General features: G+C 34.2%; 1 protein-coding gene across 3 annotated transcripts in view; it reads right to left on the reverse strand.

Moving 5' to 3' along the window:
- LOC129738569 (uncharacterized) overlaps positions 1 to 15,350 on the reverse strand; it is a 64,715-nt gene that overhangs the window by 32,071 nt on the left and 17,294 nt on the right. Inside the window, exon 1 of one of the 3 annotated variants that reach the window (XM_055729801.1) lies at positions 9,818 to 9,950. The exons of 1 other annotated variant lie outside the window; for it this stretch is intronic. The gene's annotated coding sequence lies outside the window, so the exon portion shown is untranslated. Of the gene's footprint in view, positions 1 to 9,817; positions 9,951 to 15,350 lie in introns of those variants that run through there. One more of the 3 variants, XM_055729802.1, reaches the window with a different exon arrangement.

The raw sequence follows: 15,350 nt of genomic DNA on the forward strand, positions 1-15,350 counted from the left end.
AAACACATGTGTTTTTGCAGATTTCTAAAATCCGAATCTTACTTTAAAAATAAAAATGTTAGAAATCTGAAAAAATACATGTGTTTTAAAGTGGTAAAAATGAACCATATTTTTAATTTTGAGGAAGATATAAAGACCCCCGGCGCAAATTGTCAGATAATAATATAATCCCTTCCAGCAGACAAAAAACAGGCTGGATTTTATATTTACAATATGATTGCCCAAACTGGCATAGGATGATTTTTGTAACATTTTTTATCAACAGAAAACTTCCCCGATTGATTTCTTAAGGTGACACAACGACTTTCTGAAATTTTAGATAGTCTTAAGAAAGCCATCTAGCCTAATCATTGGACAAAAATGGACAAAAATATATGAAACATGGTTTTCCGATGTACACAGATGTGCGATATACGGACATTAAAAAATTAAGCAAAGGGTTTTTATAGTGTCTTATCGAAAAAAAGATTCAGAAAATGCAAAAATTAATATTTTGCCTAAAGATAATTTTCTGTGAGAATTTCCTAAAATTTAAAAGATTTATTTTGAAATCAGAAATATCTTTTAATGATTGTCGGAGAATTCTTCCAAGGTATGAAAATAATTTTACACAAAAAAACTATAAAATGACCAACTTAAAAATTTTAAGTGCAATCGCAGGATTTTCTTGTTGTTTGAAAATAGCCACAGGAGAATTACAAATCAACGTTGTAAGAGTTCAATTATTTCAAATCCATAGCATCTGAGTCCATTTCAAATAAGGGTAAACTGCAACCAAATTAAAGTAGATTAATTATTCTGAATTTTTTTTTGTATCAAGAACACTTTTTCTGTTCCTGGCATCAGAAAGATGCCAGCTGATCAGCATTGATAAGTGATTGGTGTCGTAACCTTTCTTTAATTTTCACAATTCTTCTTTTCACATAGCAAAGCATGAAACACTGAGAGAATATCGAGAGTGTATAATCATTTTCACCTAATATAATTTTCAAAGCAAACGAAATATAAATTTTCTTTTGTAATATTTATTGGCAACGTTATTCTCTACAATTGAGTATTTAAAATGTTTTTAAAGATGTTAACTATAATGAAAATTCCATATCATTAACCACTCTGCTCAAATCGTTATAACACTTTTCATTTAGATTCTAACATTTCGATACCTGGATTGTAAATTAATTTTGCGAATTTGACTGAAACTTGTTATAGATTGGTGGCTCCAGAGAGCGCTGATTAAACACGATTCAGAAGGGAATAATGCAACCAATTATGCAAGGATCAATACCTGAATAAGTATAGGTAGGTTGCCCTATGTTTTAAGCCCAAACCAATCCGGGCTTTTTTTTATCTAAAACCCCTGGCAAATCGGGGAATTTGATTTCAAAATTGTTGACCAAATATCCAGGCAATATCCGGGCAAATTTGGACAACACCCAGGAATTACTCAACATGTATGAAGAAAAAAAACTTGAAAAAAAATATTTTTTTCATCATAACTCATCGGCAGTTTTCAAATCGAATTTAAGGCTTTCAAAAACCTTTTCATGATTATTTTTATAAAACTGGCTTAAAAAAAATAGTTTGGACGCATAAATAAAAACTATTACAACACAATGTGTTTTTTGTTTGTTTTGGCAAATAAAGTGTTTAAATCCGGGCAACCGGGCCGTACCGGACTTCACATAAAAAATTGTGAAATAGTTCATATGACATATCTTTATTAATATTTTAATAGTTTCCTTAACTAGCTTAGTTTAGCTTAGCTTGGTCGCCTACTCATATCCACCTTAAATCACTAAACCCGAAATGCTTCATAAACAGTTCCTCAACATATTCATTTTTGTTATACTTTTTTAAATTATGTTTTTGTTTTCAATTTATTCATTTCTAGTTCTATGATTGCTGGCGTAGCTGTGTATGTAGAACAAGTTACACATCGCCAATAGTTGCTGCTCCGTGATTGATCGAGGCCATCAATTTTGTTCACGGCCCAATAGAATGCAGCTTGTGATTAACAATTCATTCTCAATGCCTAAAACTCATACTCTCCTTTCGGAAATGATCAATAACGGCGCCGGCCACGTCTTAGTAGTCAGAGGGGATAAAAGGAAGGAATGTCAGTAAGATACTCTACAGGCTCCAAGTGTAACCTTTTGTTCCCACATATCCCAGAAGTAATTTTGATATATCCTGAAACAGAGGTAAGCTACAGTTGCCAACTATTTTTTTTTCTTTTTGATAGGAGTTTAAGTTGCCAACTATGGAAATCCTAATCCATATTTAAGTATCCAAGGAAGGGGTTGAGAAGTTAGGGAAAGGCAAGATCAGGATCCATTTTGGTAAATGATGCGACCATTAGTTTGTCCTACACCTTCTATGCTCCTAGATATTTCCTGAAGAAACTCCTTGCCTGTTTCTGTTATCCTTGTCCGATTCCCTAATTTATAGAACGGAAGCTGAGATTTAACTCAACTCAACAATTATTCAAATATAAAAAAATACTTAACGAGTTTATTGGAGTTTGAGAATTATAAAAACATCTTTTTATGATAAACATTTTTCAATACCTTGATTTCAATTTGAAACTAAAAGCGATACTATAAATTTAGTGATATTGTTCTCATGTGTTGACTGTTGAATATAAAACCGTTCAATAAATTATTGAATTTGTTTTTATTGTTTGCCTCATAGCAATCAAATTTTATTAGTATTTGAGAAAAACTCTTAGTAAAAATTAAATAGAAGTTAATATCGAACCAATATTGAAATAAGTTAGAAAGTTTCAAAATAGATGTTGTAAAGAAAGAATAAAACATACAATTAATGCTTTGTTTTTCTTCTAAATTCATATCCAAGTTTTTAATCTGGGATAAATTTCTCAAAAGCTTGTTTTTTCATCTGGTATCAAGTGATATAAACTACCTGAGTAACCAAAACGCATTTCTCGGAAGGTTTAAAAGAAATTAGAGATGAACAGTAAAGTAAAATCGTCTTATTTGAAAAAAATATATAGAAGATTTTCAAATTTAAACTGAACAAAACTTAAATTTGTGTTAAATCTTTAAAAAATCGCCGTTCGCACGGCCAAAGTGGAACTAAAACGCTGACAAACATGGAAAAGTAAATTAAAGGAACGAACTCACCGAGAATGCCAATCATAGATGAAGAGGAGTCCGCGGTTCACCAGAAATGCTGTTTGAAGCTTTTTATCCGAAAGTTCGTTTCCGTTGCTTGATTGGATAAATTACAAAGTTTCAGGCAATTTTCCTGATTTTCCCTTGTAAATGAACGAGGCGTAAATAGAAAAATTACCAATAATTGGTACTCTAGTAGCCTTCGCCTGTTGAAAAGAAGAAGAGATGAACTGTACAGCCAGTTTCTTCGGCAGAAATGTGAGAGAAATTGGCTGAGGTACAAAGTTGCGCGAAATGAATACTCTCAGAAAATAAAAGAAGCCAAAAATCTATCAGTTCAACAAGAACAGAAACGACGGAAAACTCTTATGGAAAACGATTAAACGTTTAGTCAACCCAGGTGGTGTAAAACTTGAATCAGTACGTTTCAATGGTGTTGAAACTACTAACGAATTGGAAATTGCAGAAAAATTCAATAATTATTTCGTAGACAGTGTCATGCAAATTCATGATAGTATACCTGCAGGTTCAAATATCAGCTTAGGACAAATAGATTACAATGGTCGAAACTGGAGCTCCTTCGAAAGCGTTACTGTTCAAGAATTTTTTGAAATAGTAAAAAATCTGAAATCTACAGCGGGCATCGACAATGTATCACTCAGGGTGGATTTGATTTAAATCAAAGTGATTTAAATCATGATTTAAATCACGATTTAAATCACTTGATTTTGATCAGTGATTTAAATCAAAGTTTCTCAGTGAAAAAATACCTGAAATTCAGTGATTATGAAATGGTTTTTTTCATTTTTCCACGGTTTTAAGCATCGAAGCATCCCCTCGGGAATTAAGAATTGATTTTTTTTCTTGCTCCTTGTGATATTCCGAAAGTTGTGATTGATGTCGAATGCTTGTCCACGTAGCAGGAGGTTGGAGTTTGGATAATGTGCACGTGGACATACTTCATAAATTTTACTCAAATTTAATTCAATAAATACATTTTGATATGAAGTTGGCATTGACAAACAATGTCCGCTCAAGTATGCTCAAAATAATTTTTGGTCATTTCTTTCAATCAAACTGAAGTAAATTTTCTTTTCTTTTTTTTTAATAAAGTCATCTGATTTTTCATGTTTTTGCTTAAATTTCAACGCTCAACTTTTTTAAAAGTGTTGTATTAGAATTTATTCTATTTGTTTGATTTTCTGATTTCTCTGAACCAAGATAAAAAGAAGGCTGATTGAGTGCTAAATTCTAACTCGTAGTACCTTTAAAAAGTGTTTGGTGAATTTCGATAATATTTTCATTCAGTAAAGAAATTGCTCATTTGTTCATGAAATTAACCATTTTAATTTAAAGAGCTTTAAAAATTGTATTCTAACTATAAAATTAGACGAGGACAGTAGAAAACATGCATTACAAAGGAGTAAGCTTACAAAGAAATTTAGCAAAATTTTCCAAGACAACCGTCAACCGTTTCAAGTCGTAGATACAAAGTCGAATCGAAGCGGATTTAGTTTGAAAAGCATTGGTCTTTGATGAATGTTGAAAATCATGAATCATGAATGTTACACTCATACAGCCTGAAAAACACATGACAGAGATCCTTCGGATGCCAAAATATTTTCCTCAAATGCAATTTATAGAACAAATTCTATTTAAATAAAAAAAATCTGATTTAAATAAAAAAAATCCGATTTAAATAAAAAAAATCTGATTTTTTTATTTTTTTTGAAAAAATCATTGATTTTTATCCACCCTGGTATCACTAAGAGTTTTTAAGGACTATTTAACAATACTTGCAAATCCATTATTGGAAATTATAAACACTAGTCTGCAATTAGGTACTATGCCGAGTACATGGAAATTTTCAACCGTGGTTCCTGTACCAAAACAGCCCAATGTACGCGAATCAACCTTATTCAGACCTATTAACATGTTAGAGTTACAAGAAAAAATGCTAGAATTAGCAGTCAAACGGCAATTGCTACAGTTCATTGAGTCGGAAAAAAATTTGATTGAGGAACAATCTGGATTCAGGAAACAACATTTCACGGAAACAGCGGTAAATTCGATACTTCAAAAATGGAAAGAGAATGTTGAAAATGGGAATCACACAGTCGCCGTTTTCCTCGACTTTAAGAGAGCGTTTGAAAGGATTGATCGACTGAAACTGTTGGATGTGTTAGCAAGAATTGGATTAAGTGGCATGGTCTTAAACTGGTTCAAAAGTTACTTGGAAAATAGAATGCAACGGACAAAGTTTAGCTCGTCTTACTCTCAGTTTAAAGAAAATGAGTTGGGTGTCCCTCAAGGAAGTGTCCTAGGGCCAATTCTTGTTATCTTATACATCAACGACTTGAAAATGTGCCTACAACACGGCCACCTTAAACTGTTTGCTGATGATTCAGTGTCTTATTGGACAGGTAAAAACTTAGAACTCATAATGCATGAAGCAAATGCTAATTTGGAAAACATTACTGAGTTTCTGAAACAACGGAAATTATGCTTGAATGTCGATAAAACCAACTGGATGATTAAAGGCAATCGCAAAATTGTGAATTGCCCAAATCTTATTGGGGGATGTGTAATCGAAAGAGTACGTCAAATAAAATATCTAGGAGTGCAAGTTGATGATAAGCTAAACTTCATAGAGCATGTGGACTATACAATCAAAAAAATTGCCAAAAAATATGGTGTACTTTGCCGGATAAACAGATATTTGAATTTCTGGTCAAAAATCATTTACGTGAAGTCGGTTATCATGCCACATTTTGATTATTGTTCTACAATTCTACTTCATGCTTCAGATACACAAATAAAGCGATTGCAGAAAATCCAAAATAAAATTATGAGAATTGTGATACGTTGCAACCGATACACACCTAGTGCTCTTATGCTCGACATGCTTAAATGGTTATCTGTGAAACAACGCATTGCTTATAACAGCCTGATGTTTGTCCATAAAATGAAAAAAAGAATGTTACCTTCATATTTGGCTCGAGATCTACAGTTCGGAAACGATATTCACAGTTATAATACGAAAATATTTGGTGATTTTAGACTACCAACTGCTAAAAAAGAAATGACAAAACTATCTATATTCTACAACGGCTTGAAGATGTATAATAACCTGCCGCAAGACATCAAAGATAATTCGAATATGAACAGCTTCAAAAGAATGGCAACACTATATGTGAAGAGAACCTTTTAACATAAGCAAGAATCCTAAATGGGATCTTTATAATGTGATGGCAATCTGATGCGTTATCAGACATAGAATATGTACAGTGATGGACATACGCGGGAGTTGATAAGACGACCAAGTAGTACAGAAAATGACAAAGAAATGTATAAACAAATATCCAAAGGATAAATTGTCCCTTCCAGATGCGTATGGGGTGGAGGGAGGACCCAAATGGGCCTCATGGGACCATCACGAAAAAAAAAACTTTGAAATTCGCTTCAATTTTTTAATGACAGAAAAAACGCGTCCTCTTCGCGGCCACAGCCAACTTCCTTCCCTAAACTAAAGTAGCTAGGAAAAAACTTTTAACCGAACCATAGTACTTTGAAATATACAAAGTAGGCTATTCCTCTCTTTTTAAAAGTATTAGTAAGAGGCCTCAAAAACAGGTATGTAAAATCCTGGAAAATGTGTAAAATTTTGAAAATATATTTTTTTTTTAAACAGACAAGCATTAAAATTATGAAAAAATGCACTGATGCATTTTAATCCAACGAACAATATGTGGCTTTTCGACACAACTAAAATTAATATGCAATGAGCTTTTTTGTATTTAAAATCAACAAAATTTTGTGATACTTTTATTTTATGTAACCTTTTTTCTTGGGCGATTTGATAAAATTTAAACAAATAGACTTTTCATCACAAAAATATGTACAAGGTTAGATCATTTATCAAATTTTCAACATAGACTGAAGAAAATATGACATTGCTTGCTATCAACAAAGATATACAACGATGGTTTTTTTGAATGCTCATTATTATGGTTCAGATTCAAAAATCCAATGCAAAAAAAAACGATGAGCCTGAAGAATCAATTTTTAATCTGAACCCCTTTTCAAAAAATCGGATGGCTATTAATTTCTTTTAATAATTTGGTTGCCATATATAAAACTGCCAAATTATTATAACTACATTCGTTGGTATTCAAGCATGCTGAGTACATACACGGAGCTTTCAAGTGAGGTTAAGCGCACCTATTATTTTCCATGTTCTATAGAACTGAACGAACTGAATTTTGAAGAGATGAACAGTTATCATTGAGTTGGTTCGAGTTGTTTTTTTTTTCATCAATCATATTAGCATTGATGAGTTTTTAAGATGAGTTCAAAAGAAACCCTGGTAAGGTGAGAAACCTCTGTATAAGAGCAATAGTATTATTAAGTTGCACTCTCGCTAATCCAGATTCGACTGTATTTACAATTTTTAATTCATGCCAGAGAACAAACTTTTGTTAAGATGACCTGTAAAAATCTTATAAAAAAGTTAAAAAGTCTAAAAACTGATTGTATCAGTAACTGTGAGAGTACTAAAATAATTTTTGAACTTTGTATGTACGTCATCTTTAATGAAGTTTGTTTCTTATTGTTAAGGCAAAGTACCTACCATCTGAAAAAAAGACGGCTATGAAAAAAATAGTGTTAATTTTAATATTTTGAAAATCTGAAAGGCTCTAGTTAAGCTCTTTAATTATAATAATGTTTTCTCACCATAAAAGAAGAATTATGAATGATGATTATAGATATAAACGAAATCCTATATTTTTGAAACTTGAATAGTTCTGTCTGAAATGAATACATTTTTAAGATTTTTACTTTATAGATATGTATTTCTATTTTCGACAAAACATGAGGTAACCCTGTCATGCCTTTTAGAACTAATAATTCACTGCGGAAAATTTTGGTGTAGTGAATCAAAATGAGATATTATGAATAAAAGGCAAAACAAATCACTTTAAAGAAAAATCACTTGAAGGTGAACTTCTATCCACTTCACCCAAATTAAAAACGGTTCAACAGACCAAAATAATAAAAAAATTAACGCTCATGAAATAAAAAAAAGTTACTTTAACTTTAAAGAGTTGAATCTTTTATAAAATCGAGATCGTTAAGCGTCTGTATAACTTAAAATTCCAATAATTAAAGAATCAGTAGAACGATAAAAGTTCGATTAGCATCATTCCTTCTTTTTTTAAACAAATTGTGTACTTTCTAAAATATATTCAAAGATAGTTCAGTTTCCTCGAATAGCAATAAACACATTTTTGTGCTTCCATCCCTTATTTGTAAAATTGTTTTGCAAACATAAAATTATGTAAGTATCATTTTTATGGAAGCCTCTCTACCTTTGCAGTAAAGAGAAAGGATCTTAAACAATCATATGACCTTCCGACTTCAAAATCTTTAATTTGCCAAGCTTTATTTTGGCAATTTTTCTTGTGATAATTGGTAATATTTGAATTTCTTTATCTGTGAAGAAATTAATATTTAACTAAGTCTTAAATAAGTTGAAAATATGCATGTAGAAGATCGGTTATTAGTCATTGTATTGTTTGTAAGGCTTTTGAAGATAGAATTTTCTTTTTAACTTTTCCTGAAACTTATAATATTTTTCCCGTTTGAAATCGACATGAACCACCGTGCTAGTGTATCGCTGTCGAAATATTCACAATCACGAAAATCGGTCGTGCGCACGTTGTATCTCTCTAAGTAGCAACTCTAGCTAGAACGAACCACCGCGCCTTTTCGGTTTTCGGATGTATGTGGAAAGGACGGAAAATGCAGAGGAAAACCTCGCTAAACAGAACGATTAGGCCAACATTCAGCAAATAATCTTCGCTCGCTCACATGCTGCTGCTGCTGGCTGGTTCACTTTCTATTTAGTGTTTCTCTAGTGTTATTTATATTTTTAGAACCCCCTCGCGTCGTCGTTCGCGTATCTAATGTTTTGGATTCGCGACTGACTGCTGTCCCGGTGTTTGACAGTGGCCTTCCTTTTTCGTCCCAGCCCCGGTTTTTTTTTATTCGGTCTCGCTTGGCCCAGCTCGATTTCGGTTTCGATCAAAACTCCCCCTCCTCTTGGCACTTTTTTCAGTGAATCACAACTTTCCCCCTTAGGGGTCGCACGCAAATTGGATTATCGGTTTTTCGAATGTGTTGTTTTCTTCTTTGTGTTCTCATTGGCACGCGTACTGTTACACCGTTTTTCCCCTGACTTTGTTTGTGTGTGCGCTCATTTTGGGGGTTGAATGCGAGTCAGGCGCAGCGATTTTTTTTCTTGGGAATTTGCGAATTTCGTTTTTCCCTTTTTTAAATTATCACAAAGAAAACACTATTCGGAGCTAGGTTGCATCGTAAAAATACTGAATTTTTCACTGAATAGAACTGAATGACGCTTTTGCTTAGCTTGTTGAGTAATTTTTGGGTGAAGCACTCCACAAAATCGATAAGTTTTTCTTCTGTCAATGCAATGAATGGACATCAGGCTTCACTTTTCATTCGAACTTTGTTAGTTTTCAATGAGCTCAGCAGGATGTTAGCACTGTAATCGCTTCCTACTTCCGGAACGTTTCAACTTGATTAGCTTAGGGTACAATTATCCAATTTCCACATGATTCCAATGATTTCTAGGCACGAATTTTGAACACTTCATTACTAACACCAAGTTACCGAGTGGGAAATCGTGACCGAGCCAAAGTTAGGTTGCACGAATTATTTCAGCAAACAAGTGACAAGTTGCAAAAACCGACAACGACGACGACGATCGAAGGAACGGAACTGAGTGACCGATTCAGTTGCGATGGGCCGTTTCGGTAGAGTTTTCTCTAGCCAGTGTAGTTAGCTAGAATTTGATGACATAGGGGAACTGGGTATAAAATGCGCAGTCGGGACAAGATGCGCCACCATCAGTATTTCACTAAACAAACATTGTTCAACATTTCTGAAAATGCCAGTTTGTTCTTTTTACATTTTTATGCGTTTATAAACACTTGTGGACCTTCTAAGTTTTCTATGTTGCGTAAATTTGACGAAAAAAGAAAACAAATTTTTTTGGGAGCTTTCCTTGCAATTTTTCAACTTTTCTCATAAGGAATTACAACATCTACCAGCAAAACATTTATCTGGCATCTGTTCCAATGATGAACATGGGTCTTAACAATCATCACACAACGAAAAATTTCCTAATTGAATTATTTTTTCTGATATTTTTAACGATTTTTAATAAGCATGTCTAGGCAGGGCAAAACGCGCCATGTCCGTTTATCTTTAAGTATGTTTCATATGTGTTTAAATTTATATGCAGTATTCATCACATCAATTTTAAGGATATTTATATGTTGAACTGGAAATCATAACTTGAATATAAACGAATATATTTAAAATTCGTAAATTTAATATAGATTTAACTAACGATTCACAAAAACGTCAGTATATCTGGCAGCACTGCGCGTAGCAATACATTTTTCCATCTGTGAAGTAGAAAAGAAGTGTTTTTACCTGGCAACCACTTTCGGGGGCCCTTGAATTAATAAACACTTATTAATCGTTAAAAGGCGCGTTTGGGTACACACATATGCGCACTTTGCCCCGAACGAAATGAAAATCATACTTTAGAAAGCCTTTCAAAATTTAACGATTGAGAGGTATATATTTGGTATAAGTGTTCCTGTTTGTATATTTCTGGTGAAAAACAGTCCCCTTTTCAAAACTCTTCTCGAATTTACTGGATTGCATTCTTCATTTACGAGTAATGAAAGATTCTTCTTAACGTGGGCGTCTTACCCCCAGTTCCCCTACATCGGACGGCTCCCGTCGTTGGCGTGCATGGACGGTGTATATACACAATCAAAGATGGGGCGCGCGCGTTTGTCAGCACGTGTGTGCGTTTGTTGTGTGTGTGTGTGGAAAAAGGAAAACGTGTGCCCACCACCATCGATAACGAGCACACTCCATTCGCACATTCGCCCGCTCGCTCTATTCACCAACATGAAAGTAATAAACAGCCCCCGATCAGGCCGTAGAGATAAGTTAGTACCTACATACCTATGTGGTTTATCTATAGGTGGGGACAACTAAAACTTTAGTATTAGTTCGTTGTGTACGGATACAATGTTTATGAACGATTGTGACGTAACGCGACGCCATCATGGAGTCAAGTGTTTAGCGCCCAAATGTAGCCATGGGGACTTATTAGGAGGACGCAAACAAACTTGTTTATTATTTAGAAGGAATAGCGTCGCCGTGCTGTGGTGCGTTAGAAAAAAAAGCGTAAATGAAAGGGTGCTTTGATTGTTATTTATGAAACTGCAAGGAACATTGTATGCCGCCGGTGAATGGCGTCTTCAACGTCGAGACGCTAATGAACGATTGTGACGTAGCAATCAAAACATTGAAAAATCCGATTCTCACACTCGTGCAAGGGTATTCTTGTCCCCACCTCTAGATAAACCACATAGCCTACATACATCATTGTGGACGAATTTCAACAAGCTCTTACTAGGAAACTAGAGATTCTTACCGAGAGAGAATTTTCCTCCATCGCTATCGTTGTATTAGTCGGAAGTAACACACATAGCTGTCCGAGATGTAAAAAGAGGGAAATTGTTTTGGTTGCATGTGTGTAGGTCCTGCTTCATGCACCATGCTTCATGCAGAAGGGAGTTGAGAACTTCACGGAATACAAACAGACAGACTCGCCCAAGGAAGTTATTGACAACCATCATCGGACGACAACAACGACTGCTGCGTTTGTTGTTCAAAGCACAACCGAGGACGAAGCATCAAGCGTCTCCATCATTGTCGAAAAATCCAGCTTAGTAATAGGCGTTTGGTAACATGTTTTAAATTTTTGTTTTTTGTAACTCCGCTCTAAAATGTTTGTCTTTTGTTTTGAATAGGCCTGCATTCTGTACCAAATGTATGTTTTGTCGATAGGGATTCTCCCCCTCTTCCTCTTCCATAGTGAAGAGGGGAACTTTAATAAAAACATTGTTATTATCTAAATAACGCAATGTACCACATTTGGTTCTATTTGTTTGATAAGTTTTTGATTAATCTATCTATATCTATATGTATTATACATGCAGATAAACACCAAAATATGAGTGTTAATAACTATAGCAGCTTTGCCTACTGGCGACACGGCGCATACGTCGCGACGTTGAGAATCATAACGACGCATCACGAGTTTCCTAGGAAACTTTAAGCATGCAATTGATGGCCTAAAGAAAATCAACAGTAAATAACGTAAACAATGTTTGTGTACTACATGGAAATCGCCTGCTGGACTGAAAAAAGAATAATAAATCTTCAAATGACAAGAATCTCCCTAGTAAAAAGTGTCGCTAGCAAAACTGTCGCTATTCGTTTTGGTGCTATACACATAATATAAAAATGGATTTCTGTCTGTCTGTCTGTCTGTTCCCTATAGACTCGAAAACTACTGAAGCGATTTGCGTGAAACTTGGCATATGAGGGTATTGGAGGCCGGGAAATGTTCCTTTAATAGTTTGGGACCCCTCGCTCGTTTTGGAAGGGGGGAGGGAGTCTCTTATATAAAAGTAGTAAGTCTTCATAACTCGAGAACTGATAATCGAAATCGAACCAAACTTGGCACGGGTGGGTACTGGGGTACGAGGATTTTTTCTAAAATATTTGATACCCTTCCCTCCTTTTAGCGGGGAGATAGGAAGGGGGGACTTAGTTAACATTTTATTACATAACTGAACTAATCGTGCTAATGGAACCAAGGCGGGTAGTGGAATACGAGAAATGGTTCGATGATTATTTCCTATGATTATTTCAGACCCCTTCCTCCTTCCAGTGGAGACAGAGGTAGGAAGAAGGGGGCATTTCATACCTTTTTTATAGCACAACTTGAAAACTATACGAGCAAGTAGAACCAAATTTGGCATGGAAGGGTATTTGGGTACGTTAAATAGTTCTATGAATATCCGGCACCCGTCCCTCATTCCAGTGAGGAGAAAGTCTGAAAGGGGCTCCTTTTCAAATTTCAGCATAATTGGAGAGCCGATCAAGCAAATTGAACAAAATTTGACGTGGGAAGGTATTTGATTACGAGAAATGTTTCTATGATATTTACAGAACCCTTCGTTCTTCCAGTTGGAAAATCTTAAAGGAAGAGGGTGCTCTTTTAAAAAATTTTACATCACTCTGGAACTTACCCAGCAAACGGTTAGATTTTTTTTCTTGGAAAAGTATTTGAGCACAGTTTCTGTGGTACTACTGCTTCCTTCCAATGGGGTGACAGGAAGAAGAGAGAGGGGGGCTCCTTTACAATTTTTCGCATGACTCTAGAACTAATCGAGCAAATGGAAACAACTTTGGCGTGACGTTATTTTGCTGCAAATAATGTTTCTATGATAGTTTGAGACCCTCTCCACATTAAAAAAGGGACAGCAAAGATTCAATGTATAAAAAATATTTTGGTCTAAGTTATAAACTTATGAATCAAAAAATCCAGAGTCATAAAAAGAACTAAAACACGGATTTGAAAAAAAAATGATTAAGATTTCAAAATAAAAAAAGCTGCAATATTATTTTTAAAAAAAACTTTAGAAATTTTGAAATTGAATTGAAATTTTTTTGCAAATAAATGATAAGTTAAATAACTAGGTGGTGGACAGGTTTTGATGTATTTCGACCAATTATTGTATTTACAAATATTTTTGTAGAACATGTGGGGAGGGGAGAGTTATTACATATTCATTGTAAAATATATCAGAACTCGAACAATTTTCAAACGATTTTGATCCAATTTGACACATCAAAAAATTCTTGATGTCATGAGAATATTTGAAGATTTCTAAGCGTTAACCGTTTTTTTTAAAGGGGGCTCCCATATAAAATGTTTACAAATATTATCTAATTTGAACAGTTTTCGAACAAATTTTGTCAAAAATTTATCAAACATAACACGATGAAATGATTTATTGATTTGGCAAACAGGTTTTAATCTAATTATATGATATGTTGTATTGAAAGACTCTTTCCATTGAAATAATGAGGGCACACATCTATCTTCTAAATCTATGAAGTGAATGTTTGTCTGTCTGTCTGTCTGTTTCCTATAGACTCGAAAACAACTAAACCAATCAATTTGAAATTTAATATGTAAGAGTCTTTGGGATGGTTTCTAAAATTTGGTTCGTAGCCGTTTTCAAGACCGAGAATGCTTTCTATAATACTTTCAAATCTCTCTGAATCTTAATAGAGGGGGCTCTCATACTAAATTACAAAAAAAAATTGACAGAATTTGCACAATTTTCGGATACTACTGAACCGATCAACGTATTTTTTTTGTGTAGCCGTTTTCAAGACTGGAAATGGTTTCTATCATTCTTTTAAACGCTTGCAAATCTAGGAACCAAGGGGCTCCCAAACAAAATAAACAAAAATTGTCAAAATTTTAACAATCCTCTAAAAACTTTTGTTAAAAATTTATAAAGCGTAGGCGTTTCGACATAGTGAGATGATTTATTGAATTGACAAATAAGTTTTAACATAATTTCATGATATATTGTGCTAACAGATGATTCTTATTTTTACGAATGAAGACTCTCATATTAAATAAATGTAACATACATATCATAAACAAAACCAATGTCTTAGTGTTTTCATAAAGTTGGCACACTTTTTAAATATGAGCAAATTTGCCTGTTTGACTCCTCCCGCATCAAAAGGGCGATTTTTTTTTTATTTTATGGGTTTATTTTTTGTATTGAAGATCCCTCCTTGTTTTCTAAAGTGTGGCTCCTCCAACCTACAAGTCTTAAAGTTACGTTGAGACTCATAATGTTGAAATTTAATTTTAAATAATTTTTTTTTTATTATGATAACTTAAACGAACTTAATTTTTTCCCATGGAAGGGGTAGCTAAGCACACCCGGTCAGCTAGTACCTATGTATATAAAAATGAATTTCTGTTTGTCTGTCCGTCTGTCTGCCTGTTCCCTATAGACTCTTAAACATACTGAACCGATTTACGTGAAACTTGCCAGGTGAAGGCTTCTGAGGCCGGGGAAGCTTCCTATATTAGTTTGAGGCCTCTCCCCCTCAATTTAGTTTTGGGAGGGGGTCTCTCAAACAAAAGTAATAAGCCTTCATAACTCTAGGACTGATCATGCAAATGGAACCAAATTTTGTATGGGAGTGTATTTCAGTATGAGGAAT

Source organism: Uranotaenia lowii, chromosome 1 (assembly GCF_029784155.1).
Source record: "Uranotaenia lowii strain MFRU-FL chromosome 1, ASM2978415v1, whole genome shotgun sequence".
Lineage (NCBI taxonomy): Eukaryota > Metazoa > Arthropoda > Insecta > Diptera > Culicidae > Uranotaenia > Uranotaenia lowii.